At 35.7% G+C, this 15240-nt stretch overlaps 1 long non-coding RNA gene across 1 annotated transcript in view; it reads right to left on the reverse strand.

The window, feature by feature from the left end:
* Positions 1-5938: 5938 nt before the first annotated feature.
* Positions 5939-15240, reverse strand: part of LOC128775601 (uncharacterized) — a 182091-nt gene continuing 172789 nt past the window's right edge. The window contains exon 3 of the long non-coding RNA XR_008420432.1: positions 5939-6994. This is a non-coding gene — a long non-coding RNA (uncharacterized LOC128775601). The remainder of the gene's footprint in view (positions 6995-15240) is intronic.

The following is a 15240-nucleotide window of genomic DNA, read 5'->3' on the forward strand; positions in this document are numbered from 1 at the left end:
TTGGCAAAATAATCACATGAACTAATTCAGATTTTCGTTAGTTATTATTGGTAGCACACATAATTCACACACAAAAAATATGAGTCTCAGGATAATTAGACTTAGTGGAGTTGAGGAGGTAGTATAGGTTCTTGTAAAATAGCACATTGAATAGAGCTAGCTGAGAAAATATTTGTGAGGGTCATTTTGATGTGGGTTCTGGACATCTGAGAAGAGAGAATCATTGATATTGGAGAGATTGGTCAGGGACTGAACACACCTTCTAGCTAATGGCTATGGTTTCTATCTTTATCCCCCATGGTCTTGCTTTTCTGTAAGCAGTTCTGTGGGCAATTTTCTTTTACAAATTAAGCTCTACAGATTAACTAGAGACTGGGCTCAAAATTTAAGAAAAATGCTGGAGATTTCACATTCACAATTATAAATATAAATATGCTATCTTCACAGTTTTAGAAAGATTCCTCTAGGCTCCTGGGAGTAATGTCATGCTAGTGTTCCAGTTTCCACAAGACTTAGATAAAAAACTTTGTGAAGGCTGTTCTCTGAGTATATGGAAAATTATAATGTATATTTAATCAAGTATACTAGGTGTTTTTAGTTGGTTTTTCCTTTTAAGAAGAGCAAGTAAAAATTTAGTTATTGCCATTTTTTGGTTCTATTTTAAAGAAATACATATAGATTTAAGCATACTATATTCAGAAAGAAATATTTGGGCCTGTTATGATACTAAGCTCATCCTAAAACTAAATAGTTTTCTCTTTCTGGCTTAATAAGGTGTTTAATAGGATCAACAAATACTCTTCTCCAGCTGTGCTCCAACTTAATGAGGAACTAATTCATGCCTGGACCATAAGATAATCATGGGATAGATTAACCAATTTAATGCTCACCCGAAAACCTTATTGTTTCCTTTCTCATGGTTGAGGAAACGAATGTTCAGGGAAGTTAGATGAACTGTCCAAAGTCACACAGCAGAAAGAAGACATACATATGTACCAAATATACATGTATGTAATACCAAATATACATATATACATAATACCAAATATACATATGAATATATAATGCAAATACACACACACACATATATATGTAATATATCTTCCTAATTTTTAGACTCCCTTCCTAAAGTATCAATAACTGAGGTCATTCAAACTGACTGGTTATCAGAGTACTAAAGGGTTCCAGATGGGAAGAGGTAGGGTATGTGACACCTCGCAGGATCTCTAGGATGATTCTGCCCACAGGTTCCCATGCTCCTTTCATAGTAAATCATAGCAGGTACTGTGAGCCAGTCTCTGTGGGGCTTGCATAAAAGAAATAAAAACCAAACTCCTTTGCCCTGTGATGCAAATAAAGTTTCCATTTCTAGAAAAGGATTTTATGGACAGTTTCATATAGTGTTTTTTTCCCCAAAACTGGAAGGTGGATATACTCAATAACTATGATTTCTTATTCTCCAAGAAGAACACTTATGTTGAAACTTGTCTATCTAGCAATTAAGTAAAACTGGTTTAAGAACTTGCTTTCTTCAAAAGGAAGGAGGGACTTCATTTGGACTCTAGCAAGCATTGTGTTTATATGGATTCTATAAAGCTGATGATTATATTTACTAAAGAGTCTAAAATGAAAGCGAAAGGCATTTCTACCAATGCCAGATAACTTTATTATATGAAATGTAATATATTCCTTTTAAAGTTTTATGAAATGATGACTAAAAACATTCTCAAGTTGTGGAGTAATGTTTGAAAACTTCATTTAGTTACAGAACCCTGTTTTCCCCCAAAATAGATACTCAATATCTAAAGCTGATACCTAATACATAAAACATACATGAATGAAGCCTCTGTGCTTGAAATGTGAAACGTGAAACACGTCTATAGACCAGTCTGAAATATTGATGGAAAATCTTGAGATAGAACATATGAAGAATTTTTAAACAAATACCAAATAAGTGTTTTTACTGATAACAAGAAGATGAATTTTTTAAAAGACAAAAAGTAAAACAAAACAAAATAAAATCAATAAAGGTCAAATTAAAAATAAAATTTACTTGAGAGCAGATTAAAATGTATTTTTAATTATTACTTTAAATTTTCCAACAGTGGTTTAACATAATTTTTAAATTTGTGCTTGGGCAATAAGTACCGGCTTAATCTAATTAGGTTGCCCTCAGCGTGACACTTAAATCTGCCCACAACAATAGATAATATTCTTATATGTAAAGAGAATCTGTGATGCATTTGGTACCCAACCAACTGGAAAAGGGGCTTGATTTAAAAACTTGGAAGCCAAATGTGTTCTCTATCAAAATTAGAAGCCAGAGTTCTGATATATTTTTGGGTCATTTCACCACCAGTGGACCACAGACACAAGCTTTATTAAAAAATAGTGGCATGTTTTAAATGTCCATTAATGTAGGTTTAATTATAATGGAACGTCTATAAAAGTCCATGTGACATCTACACAAAGATCAAAGCATCAATTTTAATCAGCATTAACTAAATGGATACAGAATGAATTAGAAATAAAGGGATGTTCCACAGTAAATAAATAATACATACAGAAAGCCTGAATATAAGTAATAATAGTGGGTTTATCTTTAAAGGAAGCAAGAAAATTCTGATTTTATATATGTATGACTTAATTAACAACTCTGTTAAGTGTATATTTTTAACAGTTGCCAAAAACTGCAATTCACTGAAGTACTTGAAAAGAGAATATACATTCATCCAAATTGTTTATTCATTAACTCAGCCAATATTTACTCAACATTTGTTAGGTTGCAGACATTAAAATAGTAAAATATGGGGGGCGCAGTTGGTTAAGCGTCTAACTTCAGCTCAGGTCATGATCTCATGGCTAGTGAGTTTGAGCCCCTTGTCAGGCACTGTGCCGACAGCTCGGAGCCTGGAGCCTGCTTCAGATTCTGTGTCTCCCTCTCTCTCTGTCCTTGTCCTGCTTGTGCTCTGTCTCTCTATCTCTCAAAAATAAACAAGCATTTTAAAAAAATAGTAAAATATGCTACCTAGCCACAAGTTGCTCATAGACTGAGTTCAGAGGTATATAATTACATAAATATAATTCAGTGTAAATAGGAACTATTATAGGAAGAGTTGTGTACATAGAGAATAGTCAGAGAAAATCCTCAACAGGTATCCTCAAGAATGTATGGTTTTTATAGATATAAAAAATAGAAGATTATTCCAGAAAGGAAGAAGAAGAGCATGTGCAGTGTCATAGGGTATGGAAGAACAGAGTGTCTTGTGGGAACTTACTCAACATGTTGGATGAAGAGTAACATTTAGGTGGACGCTGTGGCAGAATTTTGCTGGAGGCAGAAGGAAAAGACTCCTAAAGCCAAGCTTAGTAATTGGGACTTCCAGACCCTGGGAAGGAACTGAAGAGTTCAAAGCAGGTGAGTAATGTAACCTCTTTTACATTTTTAAAAGACCAGCGTGTTTACACAGGGAGTAAATATCAGTGAATATCAGAGAGGTTCAGATATAAAGGCTAAGAGACACTTAACGGAAAGGTACAATAGCCCAGAGGGTCAGACCCTCAGCCAAGACCGCGGCAGGGGAGCATAAGCATAGGGTAGAAGCTACAGAATAAACACTGACTTGAGGTTGAAGGTGGGGAGGCATATGGAGGGGGTGGGTTATAGGATGACTTCCATGTTTTTAACTTGGTGACTTGTTAGCTCATGGCTTTTTTTTTTTTTTTCTGAAATAAGAAATACAAGGAAATAAAGGCCTGGGAGGAAATAATGAGTTCATTGTTGGACCTGTTGAAATTGATGTGCCTCCAAGATATACATGAAAAGATATCAGACATCAGTTGCATATAGGAATGTGGGGCTCAAAAGAAAAAGGCAGAATCAGAGTTTTTGCATTAATCACATTATGTCCATGCTTTGAAATGTTTGATCAGTATACATATATATCTGTTAGACTGGAGTGTTTCGAATGCATAAATTATGCCACCATGGACAAAGTTGAAAGAATCACCTGTGGCAAGTTTCATAGCAGAGAGCTACAAATGTGGCAATCCAAAGTTGGAGGCAATATATGCCAGTGCTCAGTACACATGGACAGATGATTGTTTAGCTAGATGTTCACAAATAAGCCAACCTAACGTGTCTGAAAAATAAAAATATATCAAATCAAAGATCAGCCATTTACCTCCTCTACATTTATTCATATATCTGTTCCTTTATTTTCATTGTCTGGGTACTTTCTGTAGCTTATTTCAGATGCTTATTTCTTATTTCCTTTTGGTAGCTTATTTCAGATGCTAGGAAAATAGCAACAAGTGAGAGAGATAAATTCCCAGGCTTCATGGAGCTGAGAGTGGTCAAAATTCACCATGAACACATATACATATAAATAACAAATTTCAGATAGTAACAAACATGATAAAGAAAATGAAAGCAGGATAAAGAATCAGAGTATGAAAAGTGGCATTTTAAAAAAGGGTGGTCAGAGAAGAATTCTTTGTTGAAGGGAAGGAAGAAAGTCATAGGAAAACTTGGGAAGAAGTATTCAGAAGGATCAGCAAGTTCAAAGTCGCTGAGACGAGAATCACTTCTACCACTGAAGGTGTTAAATGCAGCACCCACTGAAGCAGAGTGAGGGAAGGAGACACCATGGCATATGGAGTGGGAGGACCTACCAGAGTTGGGTCCTGTGGCTGCAGAGTGGCATGGATCTTATTCTAGTCTAAGTAGAACCTGGATCTACTGGGGGAGGGGGGGGGAAGGCGTGGTGTGAGGGTGAAAATATTTGGTTTCTGTTTTTAGAAAATTAATTCTGATTGCCAGGCAGAACTATGACTGTGGTGTCATCAGGAACAAGACCAGAAGCAGAAAGACATTAGGAGGCTCCGAAGGTTGAGACGATAAACGGTCAAGGCTGGACTGGGACAGGGCGGAGGGGGAGGGGAGCAGTGGAGTGGGCGGGTAAAGTAAGATTTAAGAGGCGTGTTGCACACAGAGCAATGAGACTTGCTAGTGGCTTGGAAGGTGTCAGTCCCAATAAGCTTTGGATCAGAAATAACATCTGAAAAAATCATATGTCAAATAAAGTGTGACACTGACAACAGTCTTCACCAAGGTTTTTTTTTTTTTTTTTTTGGTCTGACTTTACCAAAATATTTTGATGAGCCAACATATTTAAAATAGGTTCCTGAATCCAGATGCACTCTTAATATAGAAATGATCCTTTCCTAATATATGCCTAGGGCTGCTATGAGTGTGGTTATATTTAAATAAAAAGCATTTTTTTCAAGGAATCCCAACAGAGAATGCAAAAGATGAGACATTACGCTGATATCTATCTCCGATCCTTGCCTTCTTTTCATCATGTTTCTAAATATGTGAAAAAGAAGCAGGGTCATATCTACTTAGTTTGGCAGGGAATTGCAGTACCATATATAGAGAAATGAGCCTAACATACTTTAGGGTTTTTTTTTTTTAGTTTATTTATTTGAGAGAGAGAGAGAGAGAGAGAGAGAGAGAGAGAATGAGCAGGGTAGGGGCAGAGAGGGAGAAATAGGATCCCAAGTAGGCTCCACCCTTTCAGCACAGTTTCTCACAAACTGTGAGATCATGACCGGAGCTAAAACCAAGAATTGGATACTTAACTGACTGAGCCATGCAGGTGCACTACAAATATTTTAGTTTTTAAACTAGTTTTCATTTCAGAATGAAGAAACGTTTTGCATATATATATATATATATGTATATATATATATATATATATATATATTTACATGTATAATGCATATATATATGTATATATATATATTTACATGTATATATATATATTATATATATATATACATATATATAGTGTGTATATATATAAAACATTCATATATATATATATATGTATATATATATATATATACACACATAACATTCATTTGAAGGCCAGTGAGTTCCTTTCTGTTGCTTAGACCAGATGAGTCTTATGGAAATAAGTTTTACACTCATGAAAATTGGAGTTTACTCAGGAAATACCACGAGCGTCTTAATGAAAGTGCCATGCATGCCCCTTCTGAAATTTAACACATGGAATGAACCTTTCCACATCTGTAGCAAATGCAGACTTTGCTGCCTTAAGGGCTTGGCATTTTCAGATAAAAAAGAATCAATGTCATTATACAGTATCTCTCTAGAGCATCGTAATTATTCTGCATGCATACAATATTTATTTAAAACTTAAAATTAAACTTCAAGAGGTGGTCATTTGAAAGCTGGCAGTCAGTGAACGGATCCTGTATTCATGAAAAAGAGAATATTTCTTCTAAAAGTTGAGAAATAGATCAAAACGGTCTTTCCAGTAACTGGCACTTTAGTCATATAGATGCTTTTTATGTGTCAGATTTATTAATCAAGAAGGTCCATGGGAACGAGAGAAGGAAATCTTGAGGATGTGACTGTCGGTTTTTGATATGTCAGGTATAATTTTGTAGCTGTGATTTTTGGATTGCATACACACACAGCATTGTACTGATGTTTGTGTATCCCTTTATACTCATCATTTGTGATGACTGGAAAAGAAGATAAGGCGGAGATGTTTTGATACAGGATTGAAACTTGAAACTACAGTCCTTCAATTTGAACAGTATTCCTGTTTCATGTTTCTTTTCATGTTACCTTTTTAACTTTTGCCACTGATGTAAAAGGGAAAAAAAAAAAGAAAATTTGAAAAGATGCCAGGTGTTGGTTCTTATCTGGGTGAAGGATCACAGAAGTAGAGGATAAAATACAGTGTGTAGTTTGTCACAGCAGCAGACTTATGAAGATCAAACACTTGTCAACAACAACTGTTTTGTCCTCCTCCGGCCATCACAGAATTATTAAGACGGTGACAGCTCTTCATAGTTGGTACGTTTTGCCAAGATTGTAGTGTCTAATGTTCCAATTAGTTTAACAGGATGCATTCTGCTGTGATGATGACGGTCTCCCTTAATTGCTTTGGGCCGCTTCCTGAAATAAAAGAGCACTGTTGTGTTACAAATTCGTTGGTCACTGTGAAATTTGGACGGTACGCTCCCTTTTAAGTCGTCTAAAATTACACAAAACAGGTATCTCCAGAAGCTGAGGTAAAGCAGCCTATTTTTACGATGTTTGAACAGAGAAGGCAACAAAACTGTCTGAAAGGTAAAAGAACAAGGCCAAAGTTTTTGGGGTTTTTTTTTTTTTGGTTATTATTTTACTCTATTTGCCAAATCACCGGTTTGATGTTTTTCTCTATTGGTTTTCGCTAATACACCAGCCGCCTGCGTGTTACCCAGATTTCGTACTGCATCATCTGATTCTGGGTGAAAATTCTTATTTTTGACCAAATCTGAGTGACTGTTTATTTTCTGCAAACTTACTAATTTTTTTTTTTCCCTTTGACTCCTGCGGACATCAGTCCATACCAAATGTCTAACAGTCCTGGTCCATATTCAACTCAGATGATGTCTGGGAAGATTATCTTCATGTGGTACAAAGCCAACAGTGCCTTGGAGCATTTGCAGGGACCGGTGCTTTGCAACAATTCTTGAAACTCCATTCACATTAGCATTTCTTCGCCATAATTGCCCTCCGTAGCTACATGAGGCCCTAGACAGCCTGCGGGGCCGGGACAAATTGAGTCACCATGTGGGCAAAAAGAAACAGGTATCAGAAATGAGGAAGAAAATTTGAAGAAGAAAGTCTTGAGTAGAGATGAGAAGCCATAAAATATAAAGACAGAAAGTTTTAGATGAAAATCTTCTAATACCTTCAGGGACTTTATATGTGGTTTTAATTCTTTGAGATTTGTATTTCTACATGCCCAACAAAATCACTTGAGAAAACCAAGTTTAACAATAAAATTACGTACATATAAACTAATAAAATGACATATTTAGAAAGAGCACTTAGAAACTGTGACCTAATCTATGTACTATTGTAACTGCAAATAAATCTCAATTTGTCCAGAGGGTTCATTCCCAGAAATAAACACAAAACAAACAAGCAAACAAAACTGACCAGTCAAAAGATAAAGGTCAGTACTTAGCCTAACCAGTTTGACTGATTTGGAGAAAACTCAGTATGATCTTCTCAACCTACTTCTTCTTATTAGCATTTATGAGTTTGTGTTCAACTTTCTGAAACTAATACATATATGTAGTGCTAAAAAGGTTTATGTCACAATCCAACAGTCCTTACTACCACATTTAGTTATTCTGCTCTGTAAAGACAACCACGTTCAACGCCATTAAGGTGTTTCTTCTTGGTTACGGTACTTCTGTGGTATTCATACATATGTCCATATATCTACATATTATATATATTCTGATATTCATATATATATATCCTATATATATCCATAGATGTCATATATATCCTTTATATCTACTCATATATGTCATATATATATCCTGTGTCTGTGTCTGTGTGTATACACATATATTCTGGTATATATATATATATATATATATATATATATATATACACATATATATGTGTGTATATATATATATATACACACATATATATATATATATATCACATACATATCTATTTCTTAATTTGACAGTTATAGAAATAATATATTAACTTTTTGTTTTGGAAGTATAGAATTTACCTCTCTCTTATTGCTCTTCCCAGTCTCTCAATATAGTTAAATTATAATTTGCTGGTTAAGGTGAATAGTGTTTATATAAATATTCTACATAAATAGTTTTCACTCTGGAATTATAATTCTTCTCTGATAAATTTCTTTTTACTGAAATTAGTATTATCTCATTATTTCCTTGCTTGGTTTTCTATAACTTTTTCCTATTTATATTACCTATGAAGTTATTTTTCAAAATAAATTTATTAAAATAAATACTCCAAAATATGTCAAAGGACTATTAGCATATTTTAAATGTTGAAACATGGTTCTAAGGAGTCTCCCCCATCCCCACACCTGTCTCCACACCTGTCGCCACACCAGTTTTCTATCTCTTGCTCCATTCTATATTCTCTGTCGGTGTGCACAGCTGACATATTGGTCCTTATCTCTGCCTGTCTCCTGTACTTGAACCCTGGACTCCTGGATCTTCTTTAGTGTTTTTTCTCTTGAACTTCTAAAACATATCTTCTAGTATCTTCCTAAGAAAGAGTGCACAGTAACCCATTCAGTTTAGATAGTGAATATCTGATGATATCTTTATTGTACCCTCATATATGATTGATAATTTTAAAATCACTTTATAATGAAATCTTATAGGCACTGAACCACAGTCTTCTGGAACTCAGGGTTGTTCTTAAGAATTTGAATACAATTTCTTATTCCTAAGCATTTCTCTATGACTTGCTTCTACTCTTTAAGAAATTCTTAGAATCTTTTTTTCATCCCTGTTTTTCAGGAAGTTCATAACAGTCTGCTCTGGTGAGAATCTTTCTCTATTGTGCTTGGCCCTTTCCATTTGGAGACGTAGGATATTCAGTTCTGTGAAATACTTCTGAATTGATTTTTGGTAATTCTGTCACCTCTATTTTCTTTGTTCTGCATTTCTGGATTTGTATCTTTTAAATTGTCTATTTCCTCTTATATAGTGTCACTATCTTTTATATCGTCAGAGAATTTTGTCCAGGAATCACATTTTATTTTCAATGTTTTGAGGAACTTTATACTGTTTCCTGAAACTAATATTACACTGTACGTTAACTAATTGGAATTTAAATAAAAACTTGAAGAAAAAATATCACATTTTAAATTATAAGTGTTATTCCTTATTTTTTATATTCTTTCTTATTATTATAACCTATTTTTTTTAGGTACAATTCTTCTCTCAACAATCCAGATAATAATAATAATTCATGTAATATTTTTAAAAGTTTTCTTTTGTGCCTTATATCATCTCTATTTTCCCCCAGTCTATTCTCTTTATTTGTGTCACTCTCTATTGTATATTTTTAATTTTTCCTTCCAATATTTGGTATGTCTTGACTGTTCTTTCAAACTTAGGAGTGAGACACATTTATAAATCGAAAAGGAAAAACTGGATGACATCTCTTGGTATATGGGAAAAATTTCATCATGGATATTTATGTGAGGGAATCTTTAAATGTCAGAATCTATGGGTTTTCCACTAGAGCCTTTACTTTCTCCAGAGAATCCTCTTTATCTCCTGGGAGGGGTGTGTAGCTACAAGACCAGCTGTGGGCATGACACTATGGGGGGCTGAGGGGAGGGAGCTGGGGTGGTTCATCATGCATCATTGTCTACTTCCTGCACCCCCTCCCACATTATCTCTAGCCTTCAAAGTGCCTGATGTCCTGGACATTGTAACATTGTAACATTTCCCCCTCAGAGACTAAAGGTCTGGTCTTTGAGGGGAAGGTCAATAGGGGAGAACTAGCCCAGAGGTATGTATGTGACAGGTATCACCTTGTTCTCTAAACATTGAAGCCCAGTTTTCCTATGTCCTTGCCTGATATTAGGCTCCAATCTTTGGTAGGCAGTCTAGGAGGTAAAAGGTTTCACTTGTCTCAAAAGTTATTCTTTATTCATAAGATAATTTGAATCACATTTTGAGGTAAAACTTTATTAAAAGCTTTATAGCTGACCAGGTGCATTAAACTAAATACTTTTCCTTCATCTACTAATTTTGTAATTTTGTTAAAGAAAAGAGGACTTTTGTTTTTTGAGTGACTTTTTCTCCCTGTAAAACCCCATGCTGCTTATTGCTCATGTTTCTATTATCCCATATAAGCTGTAGGGTTTTTTTTTCCCCCACTCCAGGGACCTCACAATAGACTTGCCAAATTGTAATTATCCCAGCAAATCTCTTTGTTCTGACAAATAAAACCTACATGTTTTATTTTATCCCATTTTCTGGAGCTACCTAGTTCAGCCTAAGTTTTCAAAAGTAATCACCAGTCTTTTTGAATCTCGAGAGTGTATTTCTTCAGACCCTGTAACGTGCATAGTGTAAAACCACTTAAAGCTATATTAATTTTTTCTTAGAAATACTATTTCAAGTCATCATGCAGAGGAAAAAAAGTGAAAATGACTATTTGTAACAACTGAGGACCTCGATGAGAGTTGTTAAAGTGTTGAGAAATAGGAGCTACAAAGGAAAATTTAAGGAAAGGAACTTGGATTATTCAGCCAAAAGAAAGGTCTAACAGCATCTACAGTTGAAGAACAGTATAGAAAAATAATGACCCGCTGCTCTCTACATCTGGAGAAGACATAAGAAAAGGATTTAAGCTTACAGTAAAAATGTGGAAATTATGAAACTTCATAAGATGCTCTAACTCTGTCACCCATGCTCTAATAAAAAGGAATAAACATACCAGGTAAGGCCAACTGGATAGTCCAATTCAAAAGACATGAATCTGCACAATCCTACAGCTGACTCACTGTTTAGGATCCTAAGACTCTCCCCATTAAAGACAGAAAGACTTTCACTTATTCGGAAGTACCAAATTTAGAACTAAGTGTAAAAGGGACCAATTAATTCAATTGGTTTGGTAAAAGTATTTAATTAATAGCCATCTCCATTTTCTTAATAATACAAGAGAAAAAAAAAACTAGGGAAACAAATAAAGCAGAGATGTGTGTGGAGGCTGTACCTACTGTGTGAGGGGCCTCTCAGAAGGCAGAACACAGACTATGCAGGTTCAGAGGCCCCCATCCATGTGTGTCTCTCATCATCTTGAGACTATTTAATTTAGTGACTTCTGTAGGAAGAATCCTAGGCATGCTCATTACTCTGGTTTTCAGTCTAGCTCGTACATATGCCAGAGGGCTCCTTCTGTATCCCTTCTTCTGGAGAAGAGCTGTTTGGTTCCATGAGGATAACTGTATCCAGAACAAAGGCTGACTTGGCTATCTTAGTGCCCCTCACACACACACACACACACACACACACACACACACGGATATATATATCCTTGAAAGACAATTTTAAGGCTATAGTGGCTTTTACTTAGCTTTTCCCTCTTCAACTTCCATTTTTTTTCTTTTTCCAATCTAATTTTTTGTTTTGGATTTGGGGTATCTAATAGAATCTAGGAAAAACTGGCTATAGCTTGGATTTTTGACACAGTAAGGGCTTATATTACTAAAATATATAATATTATATGTTATATATATTAGGATTTCTACATTATACTAATACTATGTTAGTATATATATAATATATATATATATATTATATATACACAAACATAGATAGATAGATAGATAGATTGTGTGTCTTGAGCTATCTGTATATTAGAAGCTGCCTCATGGGCATCACAATCCCAGACTTTAGCCTCTACTACAAAGCTGTCATCATCAAGACAGCATGGTATTGGCATAAAAACAGACACATAGACCAATGGAATAGAATAGAAACCCCAGAACTAGACCCACAAACGTATGGCCAACTCATCTTTGACAAAGCAGGAAAGAACATCCAATGGAAAAAAGACAGTCTCTTTAACAAATGGTGCTGGGAGAACTGGACAGCAACATGCAGAAGGTTGAAACTAGACCACTTTCTCACACCATTCACAAAAATAAACTCAAAATGGATAAAGGACCTGAATGTGAGACAGGAAACCATCAAAACCTTAGAGGAGAAAGCAGGAAAAGACCTCTCTGACCTCAGCCGTAGCAATCTCTTACTCGGCACATCCCCAAAGGCAAGGGAATTAAAAGCAAAAGTGAATTACTGGACCTTATGAAGATAAAAAGCTTCTGCACAGCAAAGGAAACAACCAACAAAACTAAAAGGCAACCAACGGAATGGGAAAAGATATTTGCAAATGACACATCGGACAAAGGGCTAGTATCCAAAATCTATAAAGAGCTCATCAAACTCCACACCCGAAAAACAAATAACCCAGTGAAGAAATGGGCAGAAAACATGAATAGACACTTCTCTAAAAAAGACATCCGGATGGCAAACAGGCACATGAAAAGATGTTCAACGTCGCTCCTTCTCAGGGAAATACAAATCAAAACCACACTCAGATACCACCTCACGCCAGTCAGAGTGGCCAAAATGAAGAAATCAGGAGACTATAGATGCTGGAGAGGATGTGGAGAAACAGGAACCCTCTTGCACTGTTGGTGGGAATGCAAACTGGTGCAGCTGCTCTGGAAAGCAGTGTGGAGGTTCCTCAGAAAATTAAAAATAGACCTACCCTATGACCCAGCAATTGCACTGCTAGGAATTTATCCAAGGGATACAGGAGTACTGATGCATAGGGGCACCTGTACCCCAATGTTTATAGCGGCACTCTCAACAATAGCCAAATTATGGAAAGAGCCTAAATGTCCATCCACTGATGAATGGATAAAGAAATTGTGGTTTATATACACAATGGAATACTACGTGGCAATGAGAAAAAATGAAATATGGCCTTTTGTAGCAACATGGATGGAACTGGAGAGTGTGATGCTAAGTGAAATAAGCCATACAGAGAAAGACAGATACCATATGGTTTCACTCTTATGTGGATCCTGAGAAACATAACAGAAACCCATGGGGGAGGGGAAGGAAAAAAAAAAAAAAAAAAAGAGGTTAGAGTGGGAGAGAGCCAAAGCATTAGAGACTGTTAAAAACTGAGAACAAACTGAGGGTTGATGGGGGGTGGGAGGGAGGGCAGGGTGGGTGATGGGTATTGAGGAGGGCACCTTTTGGGATGAGCACTGGGTGTTGTATGGAAACCAATTTGACAGTAAATTTCATATATTAAAAAATAAAAAAAATAAATAAATAAAAAAAAAAAAAAGAAGCTGCCTCATGGGAATATGCATTTGTATTGTCACACTTGGTGACTAGTTATAACCATTACTTATTCTAATAATAAATAGGTAGTTATGCTCCTGAGAGAGGTTGTCTGGGTTTGGTTCAGGGCAAATAAGTCATTTTTACCTTATGGACTTTTAAGGAGAAATGTAGGGCCTAATGCTGAAGGCTGAATATCACGTGGAAAGCCAGACTTCAGGCAGGATGCAGATACTGGGTGTGGCCTGAGAACTGAATCCTATAGGAAAGAGTATGTGCCTTCCACGTAAAGAACAGTTTCCAAAATCCTATAATTTCAAAATTTTAATTCTCTATATCCAAATATTTGGTGAAGATTTGATATACCATTAATTTAATTCTATGTTTAAACCTGAAATATAACATATTTTTCAATCATTAGATACTTTGCCCAATAAACATGATACATGGGATCTACTTAAAAATATATATTATGTATATGTTGAACAGTCAGAGGGATGGACTTACCAAAGCTGAATTAGAAAGTCAACAGCTATTAACGATCTCTTTCTCCCCTTTCTTCTTGCAGAGTACATCCTGGAGAGCTTAAATTCTAGGTTTCTTACTCTCTTTGGCAGTTAAGAGACGACGCATGGCAGATTTCTGCACAAGAAAAGGGAAGTGGAAACTTCTGCAGTGTTTCCGTTCTTTATGCTCAGAGGGCAGAGCACAGGAAAGAAGTTCTTGAACCACCTCAAGCCAAATGACAAAAGCCCACGTGATGAGGAGAGTGGAGTTCAAGACAGAAAGAGTCTCACTGTGGGCCTTTCTGAGCTCCTGTGCCAGTCCTGGACCCCTCCCCCTGGACTTTTTGTAAGTCGTGTGAAACTTTTATATCCCTTTCTAGTTAAGCCAGGAAAGCAGGAGTTCAGAGTACTTTATTCTTTGAGCTGAGCATATACCTCTGCTCTACAAGGTTAAGTGATACAGTGAGTCAGGGTTATATAATTTCAAGAAGCCCTTGGATATACAAAGTTAAATGGGTTTTTGTTTGTTTGTTCAAAGGCCAATATCTTACCGCACCTATAAATTCTCCAAGGGTGGATAAAGCAGGAAACATTTCTCAATGTGTTTGGCCATAGATCTCATATTCCTCTTTTTTTTAACAGCTTGATTGAGATATAACTCATAGGTTACATAAATTCACCCACTAAAATGCACAGGTCAGTGGGTTTTTGTTTTTGTTTTTGTTTTTGCTTTTTGTGGTTTTTTTTAATGTTCAGAGAGTTGCATGTACCATCACCATAATCTACTTTTCAAACATTCTACTATCCCTAAAAGAAACTCAATAACTCTTCTGTTTTCCAAGCATCCTAAAAAAGGGATTTTTATAAGGTATTTTAATTTCATGGCAAATAATTCTATTTTTACAGAGGTATTTACTTTAAAAAATGAGCACTGCCCTTAAAGTTGGCAACATAAAGTTGGCAAGAAATATAATTAAGC

The sequence above is a fragment of the Panthera pardus genome, unplaced genomic scaffold (genome assembly GCF_024362965.1).
Source record: "Panthera pardus isolate Hobbes unplaced genomic scaffold, ASM2436296v1 HiC_scaffold_8, whole genome shotgun sequence".
NCBI classification, from domain to species: Eukaryota; Metazoa; Chordata; class Mammalia; order Carnivora; family Felidae; genus Panthera; species Panthera pardus.